Source organism: Lepisma saccharinum, chromosome 8 (genome assembly GCF_977018435.1).
Source record: "Lepisma saccharinum chromosome 8, izLepSacc3.1, whole genome shotgun sequence".
NCBI lineage: Eukaryota > Metazoa > Arthropoda > Insecta > Zygentoma > Lepismatidae > Lepisma > Lepisma saccharinum.
This window is the reverse complement of record NC_139236.1, coordinates 43,215,167-43,229,206: the sequence shown is the minus strand read 5'-3', so window position 1 is coordinate 43,229,206 and position 14,040 is coordinate 43,215,167. Positions and strand designations below refer to the sequence as shown.

Here is a 14,040-nt window from a genome sequence, read left to right as displayed (position 1 = left end):
TTTTAATTCGACCCACCTCTGAATCGAATTTTTACATATTCTCACGCCGGCACATATGTTCTATTTTGCTTCTTTTACTCGCCTTGCTTAATTAACTCTCACTAATTAGCATTTTTTTGGAAGAAGTCAACTAGAACAACATATGGCGGTATGAGAAATATGCAAATTAAAGAATATTTTAGTAATATAAGGGCCCTAGCAATTAGCTTTGTCGACTAAGAGTACTCTTTTAAACGTCTTGAGCTAAATCGTATTACTACGCGAGGACGTTTAAAATGGTTGGGTGTTGAAAAAGTTTGACCTACTTTTTATTTCTATGTTTCGGGGAGTCAACATTATTTTTTACTCACTCGTCATATAACATAAACACACGCAAACATTCACATGTGCTTTTTATTTTGTGTTCGGTAAGTACAAGTATATTCTTACATAAATTATTGTTTAATTTAATAAATTGTAAACTCGGAGCCTGCTATACTAACACTCCTTCTGTTTCTGAGCGATAATACTATTGAAAGCGAATGTTGCGTGCATACGGAAATAACACAGAAAAAAAAAAAGCGGATGGAAGCAATTTAAAATCAATGGAGCAAGGTTAGTATTACGAGAACGTAAAAAACATGTGCTTTCATTGTTGTCCGAATTCGCGGCAAACGTGAAGTTGAATGGGAGAGCAGAGAGGCGCGACAGATGCACGCTTGAACTCGCCGTGACCCTGCGCTTGGCAGTCATATTCTAACATTTACTAATTAAACAATGTAAAACTTTAACAGTTTATCGATAATACTGAATGTAGAAAAATTGTAAATGATAAAGTAGCACGTTACATTTTTAATATAACTAGTAAATAGGTGGAAATCATTGTGACGTTTGTTTGGCGTCTACCTTCTGCTTCCACACTGCGCGCCTGCGCCCCAGAGCGCTGTGGGTGAAATTCGGGCTGACACCTGGCGGGAAAAGTAACAACCGTACTACAAGGGGACACAGCCTAAGTTGTACAATTAGGTACAAATTGTTGTACAATTATTTCCCCCAGTGTATTTTGTTTAATATTTTATTTCAAATTCACTGTCAGAAACTAGTGTTGCCAGTTCCTGGATGTAGGTTTACCTACTCTGTTGGTTGTCACTGTCAAGCTTCCAGTATTCGTACAGCATAAAAAGCCATAACCCCCCTCTCAAAATATATACATTGTATACGCCAAGATGCTCAATAGCCTAGCAACACATCATGAAAAAACATGCCAAGAGGACCCAGTAGGTTTATAAGTCAGTGCTGCCAATTCCTATTTGTAGGTTAGCTTAGCCAGTGAAAAATCATATAGTGGAATTTTCTTCGGATGGGTAGGCAGCACCGACGAGCCTCAAATAATAATTCGAGCGTCAAATAATAATTCGAGCCTCAAATAATAATTCGAGCCTCGTGTTGCCAATTCCTATTTGTAGGTTAGCTTAGCCAGTGAAAGATCATATAGTAGAATTTTCTTCGAATGCGTTGCTAAATATAAACAGAGGGCAATGGGTCCCCCTCATAAAAAGCTACAGTAACACAGTGTCGCCAACTCTGTGCCCCCAACAGTGTTGGCAGACATAAAAAATACATGGGCCCCTCAGGCCCCTTTGAAAATTTACAGTGAACCCAGGTTGACAACACTGTCAGAAAATCCACGGCAGTGTTGTCAGACATAAACAGGGGGCCATAGACCCCCCTCATAAAAAACTACAGTAACACAGAGTTGGCAACACTGGGCCCCCAACAGTGTTGGCAGACATAAAAAGCTACAGTAAAAGCCCACAGTGTTGCCAACTCTGTCAGAAAATCCACGGTAGTGTTGCCAGACATAAACAGAAAACCATAGACCCCCCTCATAAAAAGCTACAGTAACACAGTGTTGCCAACTCTGTCCTCAAATACATAAGGCTACAGTGGGCCCACAGGCCAACTCTGTCTACGGCAGTTGCCAGACAGGTGCATGGGCCCCTCAGGTCCTTTGATTACAGTGAACCCAACTCTGTCATACGGCAGTGTTGCCAGACATAAACAGAGCAATAGACCCCTCATAAAAAGCTACAGTGAGCCCACAGTGTTGCCAACTGTGCCCCCAACAGTGTTGCCAGACATAGGTACATGGGCCCCTCAGGTCCTTTGATGAAAGTTTACAGTGATAAAACCCAGTAGGTTGACAACACTGTCAAATCTACGGTAGTGTTGCCAGATGTAAACAGGGGGGGGGCAATAAACCCCCCCCATAAAAGGCTACAGTAAAAGCCCACAGTGTTGCCAACTCTGTCCTCAAAATATACATCATAAAAGGCTACAGTGGGCCCACAGTGTTGCCAACTCTGTCCTCAAATCATAAAAAACTTCAAAATATCAGTTGGTGAAATTTTCGTGGGGTGAGTTGGCAACACTGAGCCCCACATGATGATTCGAGCCCCAAATGAGGGCTGTGAACTCTCTAAATGCTCCTACTAACGTTAGAGTTGTTATGTGTAACGATAAGGGGCTGGACCCCGTATAATGTGACGGGTGCAAAATAGCCTAAGTGCTGACGCACCCAAAATTTTAACTTCAAATTCAACCATGCACCGGACATTTTTATCCTATAGGTTGCCCCCAGGTACACACTGGTTTGAGGCTGGGCTAGCCCCAGAGCTGCTTTATGTGAGAACAAAGCTGAAAAAATTCTGACCTTAGATCACCCAACCCAGGAATCGAAACCGGGTCTCCCGTATGGCAGTCAGATGCCCTACCAACAATAGAAAACCAAAACATACTATTTTTTAATGAACAATGACTCCGTGAAAATAACTAGGTACATAAAATTCAGTTCAGTAAGAACAATTCAAACCACAGGTTCTGTCTGAAAAATGTGTACACAAATTTCACGAGTGTATGTACGTGCTTGCCTAAAGAAAGTGTTCATTGCATTGACTTGCGAATCAGCAGGCTATTCTCGGGAGTGATAAACAGGCCAGTATGGCGGCGATTAGGGGAGCAGTTGCCCCCCCCCCCACTTTTGCCTCCGCACAATGCTAAACCTTATCTACAAAGGGAAATATACTGTCTTTGCTCCCCCCCTCAAGTTTTGGAACCCAATCGCCACCACTGTAACAGCTAAAAAAAAAAAAGCAAAGTTTTTGGTTCATACAACATGCTGTTGATACACAGCAGAGGGTGTCAGCAAGAATGACTGCTTGCATTTGTAAGTAAAGCAATTTGGTAAGCACTGAATTTCATCCACCAATTGAACTGCTATTTTATAGAGAAAATTAAATACAACAGAGACTTAAATACTTTTAAGAAAGCAATTTTTCCACTGAAGCTTCATCACTGTTTGTGGAAACTGTACTCGGAAAAAAGTATTAAAACTTCAAATCATCAAAATTGTATTTGATTCTCTATTATTTTCCATTGCTTTTCTGCCACTTTTGGCTAATCATGATGAAGATGAGGAACATTCACAAATATTACTCATACGCCGGCTGGAATCAAAACCTGTGAACTTCGGTGACAAGATCGAAATATGGCCACTTAATGTGCCTGGACATAAGGCTGGTATCAAAATTAAAGACTGATCAACGAAGAGGTTGACAATTAATAAACAAGGTAACACCAGAATAAACAAACAAAAAAATGCCCTGTACAAGAATCTTGTCAAAGGATCAAACATAATCACAGATAACGTTCTGGGAATGTGATTTTTTTTTGTTGTGTTAAAAAAGGGCAAATTTACTTCAAAGTGAGTGCTCAAAAGTTAATTAACCCATAAGGACATGCACATGGGCATGGACGTCCGCAGGATTTTTTCCAGGGAGGGGCAAGGAAGGTATTTTTTTTCCAGGGGGGCAAAGAAGTCACATTTTCCCCCAAAAGAGTGTAAGTTAGTTCCCTAAAAAAACATTGCTTAAATTTGAATTTGTGGTGTTAATGCAATAATTAACACATATTATTGTGGCTAAAGTGAAATTATATGTGTGAAATACATAATTTTTGGTGCCTTTCATTTTCCGGATGCCCATGCACATGGGTAAACTTACTGAAGTGAATTTGAAATATAGCTTTTGACCATTTCTAATGTGTGCCAGAGGTTACCCTTCTCGGTTCCTTTAGAATTGTTGGGGAAAAAATCAGTTTTTTCCATGGATTTTTGGGCTCTTTTTCTTTTCAAAGTGTTTAAAATCAATGAAAATACACAAGTTGGCAATATTTTTTCTTCTTACATGACTTTTGTTTATCTCTCTACTGTAAAAATACATTCACTGCTAAATTTAAACATTCATAGCTAGACTTAAGAAGTGGTTTAAAAAAAGTGGCTTCTTTGAATGGATGTTTTTTTTCCTAATATTATCTTCATATTTCAGTAGACTTATTAAATATATCTACATATACTTTCATGTAACAAGGTAGTTTTCTATATTTTTTGTAAATAGCATCTAATAGTATGATACGATTTTCAACATTTGAATTTGACATAAACGAAAAGAAAAATACTGCTACATCTTATGAAATCTAGTAACAAACTCCTTTACATTTGTGTTCACTAAATAAATTGGTATTTTGGCTGTCAAGTGTATCATGCATAATTGGACTAAATGGCCAAACCTGGTCTGGTGCATTTTGGCTGCCTAGTGCAGTGGTTCTCAATCCTTGTGAGACCACAGACTGGTATTTTCATTTCTTAGAAACTGATGTCCCGATACTCTTTTGATTTTTTAAACTTTAATTTAGTTATTTAATATGAATCTTTGAAATTAAATATTAATAAATAGAGGCATGATCATAAAGAGTCATAGTTCTTAATATAAATTGAGATTTTAATTAATTGTCAAGGAACCTCTCACGGGTCAGCAATTGAGAACACTGGCCTAGTGCATGGTGGCCCTAAAACTGATACAGAAGCAAATAAGACTACCTGCAAAAGAATCATTTTTTTTAATCGTGCAGTAACATGGAACAATTTGTTTTAAGTCCATGTTATGGTCGATAGGATAATTGTGACTGGACCTACCATTTAATATGTGATCCGAACCACTGTGCCTCCACTGGAAATTCCTTATTATTACAAGGCAACTGCTTTACTTTATGCCATTCTGGAGGTCCATTTATAATACAAATGCAATAAAAAAATAAAAAAGCCAAGATACGTTAATCAGGACTGAAACTACAGTTTTAGAATGGAATCTGAACCACTATGCAATATATCTCCACTGTGGTTCAGTTCCACCACAAAACTAACTACCCTTTGATTACCACTAGGCTAGTGGGTACACACCACACACGTGCAAGACTAACACAAATTAGTAACAAGAAGCAAAGGCCAAAATCTGCCTCTTTCCTGCTACACCATGTAATTATTTAGTTAATTGCAAAATCTGGCATTATAAAGCTGTAAATTCACAACAGAAATTGCAGTGAAATAGATTAGCTGCGACTGGCGGAAAAGATGACTTTTTACCGAAAAAAGTTTGCTCACACACTCATGTGTTTCATTTTTGGATTGATGTTTATTATTGATTTCTTTGTCTTTACCAACAGAGTAGTATTTTCAGTGTGCTGGTTTTGTGGCACTGTGGTTTTATAATATTCTGTAACTATAGAATTGTGGTAGAGCAGCCACAGGCTTAACTTCGCCCATGAATAAACAATTTTCTAATTCCAATGGTGTGTAATCCGTCAAGTTCTGAAGATGCCACACTCTCACACACCAGGGTTGGCATTTTGCCTGTTTTTTTTTTCTCGAAAAAAAAACAACCTGGGTGGTTGGGGGGGGGGGGAGGTTCAGATAAAACCTGAGCAAAATGGGTTTTTTCAGGCTATGTTTATAAATATACTATATATTTTAAAAATGAAATACATTTTTCGCTGATAGTAATATATTGGAACATTCAATTTGTATTGTTTTAGTTCACTGAATCAAAAACGATTTAATATTTTCTGTTAACATAGTTAAGAATGGCTATTGAAGGTCTCACACCTTGATATGATTAAAGTAAAATCATACATAACCTGTGCCGCAACAGACCATTGAGAGCCCAGGCCTACCTACCGACTGGCCGGCCGCACTCCCACCTGATCCTACTTTGAGGCACAAGATCATCCAACCTGTTACGGGGTGACGTGTGGTCAGCACGATGAACCCCCAGTCGTCGCTGTAGGTTTTCATGACCAGGTTAAGCTACTCATTCGTAGTTCCCCAATTTAATCATGATGGTGAGTGTTCACCAGTCTCATACACAGGCCGAAATCTCAGGAGAAAGCTGTTACATTTCCCAAAGGAGAGACATACCTGGATTTCCCCATGGAGACTCAAACCTGCACACGTCCCATAGCCGGAGCACAAAGCATGACCGCACAGCCACAGTGCGGGACAAATGATGAAATTATCTAAAATACTATGTTCTGAAAAATTTGACCAATACTTTGATTCTACTCTTGCTGGATGCTGTAACAGTTAATATGATCAGTTTCCGGGGTTGGCGCATTGCAATACTATACTAATACTTGATAGCTGCGGTGGTTTAGTCAACCTCCGTGGCAGAGTGGTTAGCACAGCACACTGCAATGCCAGGTGTCCTGGGTTCGAATCCTGGTTCAGATGTGGATGTTTGTCCCAATGATAATAGAGAAAATAGAGATAAAGGGGGATACTATTGCTTAGGGGTATTACTTTTATTACGAATGTAAAAAAAAAAGTAGACAGGCTGGCTGACTGCCATGCAGAAGACCCGGGTTCGAATCTTGGGGTGTGTGGTCTAAGGTCGGATTTGTCCTGGTCTTGTCCCTGAATGTGCCTTCATGGTGCTGTGCTATATACACAGGGAACTTTACCTTTACCTACTAAACAACATTAATACAGTTTGTTCACAGTTTTGTTTTCCCATTATTCTTGTGGATCTTTCAAGTTTAAATATCGCTTCTGTGTATTAACCATGCCAAAATTATAAGGCTGACATATTTAATTGACTGATTTCATCCAAATGGAATACTGTATCCATCCTCCAAAACATCTGGCTGTTATAAAACTAACAGTTCCCATGGACAAAACATTAGTGGCCCCCATTTGGATCCCAATATACATATGCACTATACTGTTAAAAATTGTCATGCCATAGCTCAAAAAATGCCCTAAAATATTTGTCTCTTTTTCTAATCTCCAAAAATGTAGTTTGCACTGATATTTGAAAGTGGCATCAGAATTTGGAGCTACCTGAGAATATGAAAACTCAATTTTTATTCCACCATCTTGAAATGCTTTGAACAAATGCAAAATAACATCAATCCCTGGGTGCGACATGAATTTCAGCTTAAAAACTCTAAATTTCCTACAGATATCGTGGTCTCAAAATTGGTGACTTTGCCCCACCCTTCATAAACCACACACTATATTACAGAGTTTTTATTAAAAGCTTCAAACTCAAGCAATGTCCTAACGTAGCTGAGACTTGGTTTTCTTAATCTACGTAAATCTAACCTCAAATATTTGCATAACTTAAAGCTCTCTCAAGGCATGTTAAATAGTCCACCGTCTATAAACATGGTGACATTTTTTTCTCGAATATAATATGACACCAATCCTTTAAGTTATTTTGTAACTCTAAAAATTGCAATTCAAAAGCTTTACATTTATGGCAAAATGTATGTTTGCAATTTTAACACCACTCCTCTCCTAAACTATAAAATATAATTTTAAAAGTTTTACTGCAAAATTGCGGATCGATGGATTATCTACAATAACTGAGTTTCGTTCCAGTGTACTCCGAAAACGCATTGTAATCAGTTTTGGGGAAAAGAGAGCATGGCACAGAGCACGCACGCATGCAACATTAGTAAAATCAGTTTTTCATTCAACATCTTGAAACACATTGTTCAATTTCACTCACATATAATACTATTGCAGTCTGTCAAGTTTTCTAGCTGCAGAAACATTACATGTTATCATGGTCACTAAATAGATGACTTGTCTTTCTTTGCCCATCCACCCCACCCATGCTTCTCCAAAGTAGTGCCTTATGTTTCGATAATTTTATTGTGAATTTACAGTGCAAGTAATGTCACAATACTCCTGAAAGTATTATGCACAAAGCTCGAAATTGTAGTCTCTATAAAGGTTTGAAAATGTCAAAAATGGTCAAAATATGAAAGTATACGTATGCATTCTATTTACTTGAGTACCCCTACCTCCTGTTTTTAAGAAGAAAAAAAAGAAATTGTGGTAGATTATGAGCATGCTCGACTTCTTGGGTATAGAGCTCCTAAACACAATAACATGTATGTTACATGGGCAAGCAACCCAGTACGTTCAATCAATGCACTGAACAGGAGGGAGTGCAAGGCACTGGGAAGAAAACAGATAGTTTCCACACATACTAAATTTTGAGAAATGAAATTAATAATTTGAAAAGTGTTTGATTTCATTATACCACAGTTAACTTTATTCTACTTTCATGACATTTCAGTAACATGTATTCAATTCTCCTTTGTAATGTTTTATACATGGAGAAATTTATTCTAAAAGTTGATCGTCACAGGTGAAACTATGTGGCTTGCCCTCATACGGAAGTGACTGATATCTAAAGTTCTACCACATTTCAAAATTATAAGCTTTGTTCGTTCAAAGTTTTATCTAAATATTTCATACACTTTTGATTTTTTGTTTCTTGGTTATATGTTCGTATTATTTCTGTTATATGTTCGTATTATTTCTGTTAAATGTCTATTTCTAGCATGATTTGAGAAAAATATCCTGAAAAAACCCACTGTGACTTGTCGTACCACATTAATTATTTTGAGTATTGTAAGCTTGGCTAAGCCTTTATTTTACAAATGTCTTCAAACTGTTGACAATTCTAGAAACACAATTACTTAAACCTTTTCTGAAAAACCCACACTCTGAGTGGTTTTTTCAAGGTGGGTTTTTCTGGGAAAAAAAAAAAATCGCATGGGGGAAAACTGGGCTGGGCCCACATGGGCCAACCCTGTCCGAGACTAGATGAAATTACAGAAGCAATGGGTGAAAAGTGAGGTAGTGTGACCACTATACCCTAACTTTGACTTTCTCCTAGTTCTTGCCCTCCCTCCACAAATGATGGGTGTCTTAAGATGCATGAAATATTGCCAATAAAGTATCAAAAACTGAATGGTTACCAGTGTATCTCATAGTGTATTGTAAATGTCTGTTATATCGGAGACACATTTCTAACGCATATTTTCAGTTTCAAATGGTTCGTACTTACCAATTGTGTATTGCGGAACCTATTTCAAGGTACCATTATGCTTTTTACATGAAAATAACTTTCATTTTTCACATTACGAGTAATTCTTCTGGGTCCTTTCTTCCGTTGCGGAACATAGAATATTTCACGCACAGCTGTGGATCATCACGCGTCGTGCTTGTGTTTTGTCGATTTGGAGTGGGCATGCAGTGTAGCAACCTTCTTAACCGAAAAATTCCTACTTTTGTGTTCATTATGTCATCACAAACCATTGATGGATAGCCCCAAAAAACCATTCACGATAGCCCCACAAACCATTCACGATAGCCCCACAAACCATTGACGGATAGCCCCAAAAACCATTCACGTTAGCCCCACGAACCATTTCTGGCAAGGTTAGGTTGGGTAAGCATAGTTAAAAAAATTAAAAAATTCTGGTAAAAAAATGCACATTTGGAAACACTTCTTCCTCTCGCGAGACCGCGTGACTTTCGACACTTGCGCCATCTGCAGGTTCATAATGGAAACAACAGCATAATGTTGTCGCTTTGCACAAAAGGCTACTTTATTACATCAAAAGTGCTTATTTTCTGTTGTGCAGCATTCCATAGTGACAAAATACCTCCACGAAGTTTGATAAATGCAACAGAAACTCATTTCCGTAAGTAGTTTCTGCTGTAAATTTGAAGAAAAGTGTCTCCGATATAACAGACATTTACCCAATTCAGTAATACAATAAAATTGTTTAAACATAACTACTTTACTTGAGTAATAATAATAATAAAGGTATTACTATTTGCATTCTTTAAAACAATTATAATTTGGACTTGACAAGAAATTTTGCATGTGGATTATATTTACACAGCATGCATCCTGCTAGCTTAAATATATAGGGCTACACAAGAAGGTTCATGGTATAGTACGAGGGCGATTCAATAATTATTGTCCCCGGCATACTTAAAGTATATGAATTGCAATGAATGATGGGGATATTGTAGCCTAATGTCTTAGATGCCTATATGCAAAATTTCAGAACCGTAGGTGCTATAGTAAATTTGTTTTTCTTGTTTTAGGTGTGAGAGGTGGTACTTAGTTTGAAAAATGGAGAAAACCGAACAACGAGCTGTCATCAAGTACCTCCAGAAAAAGGGGCTAAGCCCAAAGGAGATTCATGAGGACATGGTCAGTGTGTTGGGTGATGGGGCTCCTACCTACCAGGTGGTAAAAAACTGGTGCCGCGATTTCCGTTGCGGCAGGAAAAGCTGTCAACAGGCCCCTGGTGCTGGTCCTCCAACAACAGCATCCACCCCAGAAAACATTGATGCTGTGCATGACATGATTATGGCTGACAGAAGAATCACGGTGCAACAGTTAGCAGACATCATGCACATCTCTGTAGGCTCAGTGGAAACCATTGTGCATGAACACTTGGGATTCAGAAAGGTGTCAGCGCGATGGGTCCCCAAAATGTTATCCCGTGAACAACAGAAAGACAGAGTTCAATGTTCAAGGGCTGGTTTGGAGCTGATGGGGCAGACCTGAAGCAGTTCTGTGATAGATTTGTGACAGTGGATGAGACATGGCTCCACCACTATGATCCCGAGTCCAAACGACAGAGTATGGAGTGGCGGCACAGCAATTCACCTCCCCCCCGCAAATTCAGGGTGCAAGCATCAGCACGCAAGGTTATGGCCACAATTTTTTGGGATGCGAAGGGTGTGCTCCTTATTGACTACCTGGTGGGACACTGTTACTGGGGACTATTATGCAGCCCTAATCCCTAAGTTACGCGAAGCAATCAAGGAGAAACGGCGTGGGATGTTGCGGCGAAAAGTGCTGTTTCACCACAATAATGCTCCAGCACACAGAAGCCATGTTACTGGTGCCGCAATCCATGCTGCTGGTTTCCATGTGTTGGAACACCCTCCCTACTCACCCGACCTCGCCCCTAGTGACTTTCATTTGTTCCCGAAGTTGAAGGAGCACCTCAAGGGGACGCATTTTCCCTCAAATGCTGCTGTTATGGACGCTGTGGAAGAATGGCTCACGGCTCAGCCACAGACATTCTTTGAAGCTGGCATAGTGGCTTTACAGCATAGGTGGAAGAAGTGCATTACTGTGAAGGGGGACTTTGTGGAAAAATAATACTGCTTATATGTCAGGGACAATAATTATTGAACCACCCTCGTAGTATTGTTAGAAGAATATTTCATGGCCATTAATGCATAAAGTTGTTGTTTTCCTTTTCACACAGAACAGTATAAACTCCACTATCTATGATCACCTCAACAGTTCCTGTGTGGATAAGATTTTATGAAAATGTCATATCCGGGAAATGGATTTCTTCAAATTTACAGGAGAAAGTACTTACGGAATTGAATTTCTGTGTAATTTCGGAAGGTCGTAGAAGTGTTTTCTAGCATTTTGCAATGTATTTGGCCGCTAAATCATGTATTTTTCTATAATAATGTCCCTCCAATGCACGAAAGCTGTTGCTTGCATTTCCATCCATGTACTTGAACCAGATGTTGCGAGCATCTGATGACGTAATCCCCGGTAAGTGTATCCAAACACACAGTTTTTTCACTATATTGCCCAATCTAAAGCAGCCTAACCTAACCTTACTGTGATGGTGCTATTCGTGGATTATACGATCCAGAATGGTTTTTGGGGCTATTCGTGGATGGATATACTATCCCAAATGGTTTTTGGGGCTATGCATGAATGGTTTTTGGGGCTATGTGGGAATTTTTCTGTTAAGGTTGAAACACTACCTTGCCGTTTGAACACACTAGTCAAGATTTGCCCGCCATTTTGCAAGTTCAAGAAGCGAGAAAAGAATGAACAATAATTACTCGATATGTCGACAATAGATACTAATTTGGTACTACTTTACTATACCAGAGACACCTATCAATGATTTATTTTGCAATTTTTTACATTGCTAACGTACTATTCTGCATTGCGGAACATTTATTTAGGTGAAATAATGAATTTCTAACGAAAATAAGGTAACACTTTACTATACCGGAGATGGATTTCTTCAAATTTACAGGAGAAAGTACTTAGGCAAATCATTTTCTGTAGCGTTGTTGATGTTCGGGAATGTAGTTTTGATTCATTTTAATGCGAATGCATGTTGTTTTCTACGAAAATCTATTTCCGATGCGCTATTGCTTCTGCCGCCATTTGCTTTCTGCATGAGAGCACAATACGCTCTCGTATTGTCCGTATATGGTAAATTGAACGAAAGGAGTGCTAATGGAACCTAACCTAACAGGCCTAACCTAACCTAGTAGGCATACCTCGTCCCCGTGATGGTTCGTGAATTTTTGGGCTAATGTCAATGGTTTTTGGGGCTACCCGTGGATGGTTTGTGGGAAATAAGGAACAACAGTAAGTACTCGTTAATGTAAGAAATAGACATTATTTTCGTTAGAAATTCGTTATTTCACCTAAATAAATGTTCCGCAATGCAGAATAGTACGTTAGCAATGTAAAAAATTGCGAAATAAATCATTGATAGGTGTTTCCGGTATAGTAAAGCAGTACCACTAATTTCATTAAAAAAAAGCGAAATCCCTTGTTAAAAAATGTTTCGCAATGGATAATAGGTAAGTACGAATGTAAAAAAGTAGAGAATGAACGAGTTAAAGCGATTTCCCGCATATGATAGTTTTACCAATGTCATTACTAAATGAGAGAGTGAAGTTCGAAAGCCAAGTGGAAAATTTGCAGAAACAAATTTCAATTGGGATTCTTTGGGAACGTTTGAAAGACACTCTACCCCTACGAAAAAATCCTAAAATAGTCAATTTTATACGGGTGGACAATTGTGTCCCTGACGGCGTAACACCAAATTGTGTTCTAAACTTGGTAGTTGCACTTTTATCTTAACATAAGTATACAATGAAAACGACAAATATATCTTTATCGGAAATTTAATAACTAACGCTCAAAACACATTAAACAAATAATATAAGGTGACTACAGAATTTGCTGTGTACTGTTATAAAAAAAAAGAGGATGACCTCCGTCCACACACGAGGTAAGTCCACGACACTTCATCCACAAAACACGAATATTACGTAACAGTTCCCTCCCTCCCTTTCTTTTATCTATCCATGACTTGGTTTAATTTTCAATCGAGAAATTGATCACATTATTTTCAACACGTTTTCCCTAAATATATGCAGTCATAACATTTTAGACGGACAAACAAGAGAAAGCATAAACAAACAGCACAAGGAACTTAGAACAACATCTTCCTACGATAACAACACAACTGACAAATCATATTGTAGCAAGCAACTTTGATCCCTATGTTACGATAATTTATACTTACTATTTTTTCAATCACAACAACATGTCACTTTACATCCACAAAATTCTTGAGCTTCGGCACCCCTAACACACCAATATCAGAACATGTCACTGTTGTTTTACGGTAAATAATACATAAATGCTATTTCGGGTAGACACGTTAACCACAACACAACGGCCATGACACTGAAGCAGACGGAGCGGTGAAGAGATCGCGGTATCAGGAAAATGTGGTTTTGTGACGTCACATGTAGACATAAACTGGAAAGCTCTTGTAAATTATCATGCTGGGGCTAAACGACAGTGAGTGATACGTATTCAATGAATTCCCTTCAATACAGTCCTAATTTGTTTATCGAAATAAATTTGTTTCAGTTAACAAGCTGGTAAATTAAACACAATTCATTGAAATAATGTTCGTATTTCATCATTTTTTTACGTAGCTTCTCTACCTCTTGGACTAATCCCGACGATGACGATAAATGAGTAGCGGAACAAACAA

General features: G+C 38.4%; 1 protein-coding gene across 3 annotated transcripts in view; it reads right to left on the bottom strand.

Moving 5' to 3' along the window:
• Positions 1–13,724, bottom strand: part of cyc (basic helix-loop-helix ARNT-like protein cyc) — a 241,675-nt gene extending 227,951 nt beyond the window's left edge. For all 3 annotated transcript variants that reach the window (XM_083126560.1, XM_083126563.1, XM_083126564.1), the window contains exon 1: positions 13,561–13,724. The gene's annotated coding sequence lies outside the window, so the exon portion shown is untranslated. The remainder of the gene's footprint in view (positions 1–13,560) is intronic.
• Between the last annotated feature and the right edge of the window lie 316 nt (positions 13,725–14,040).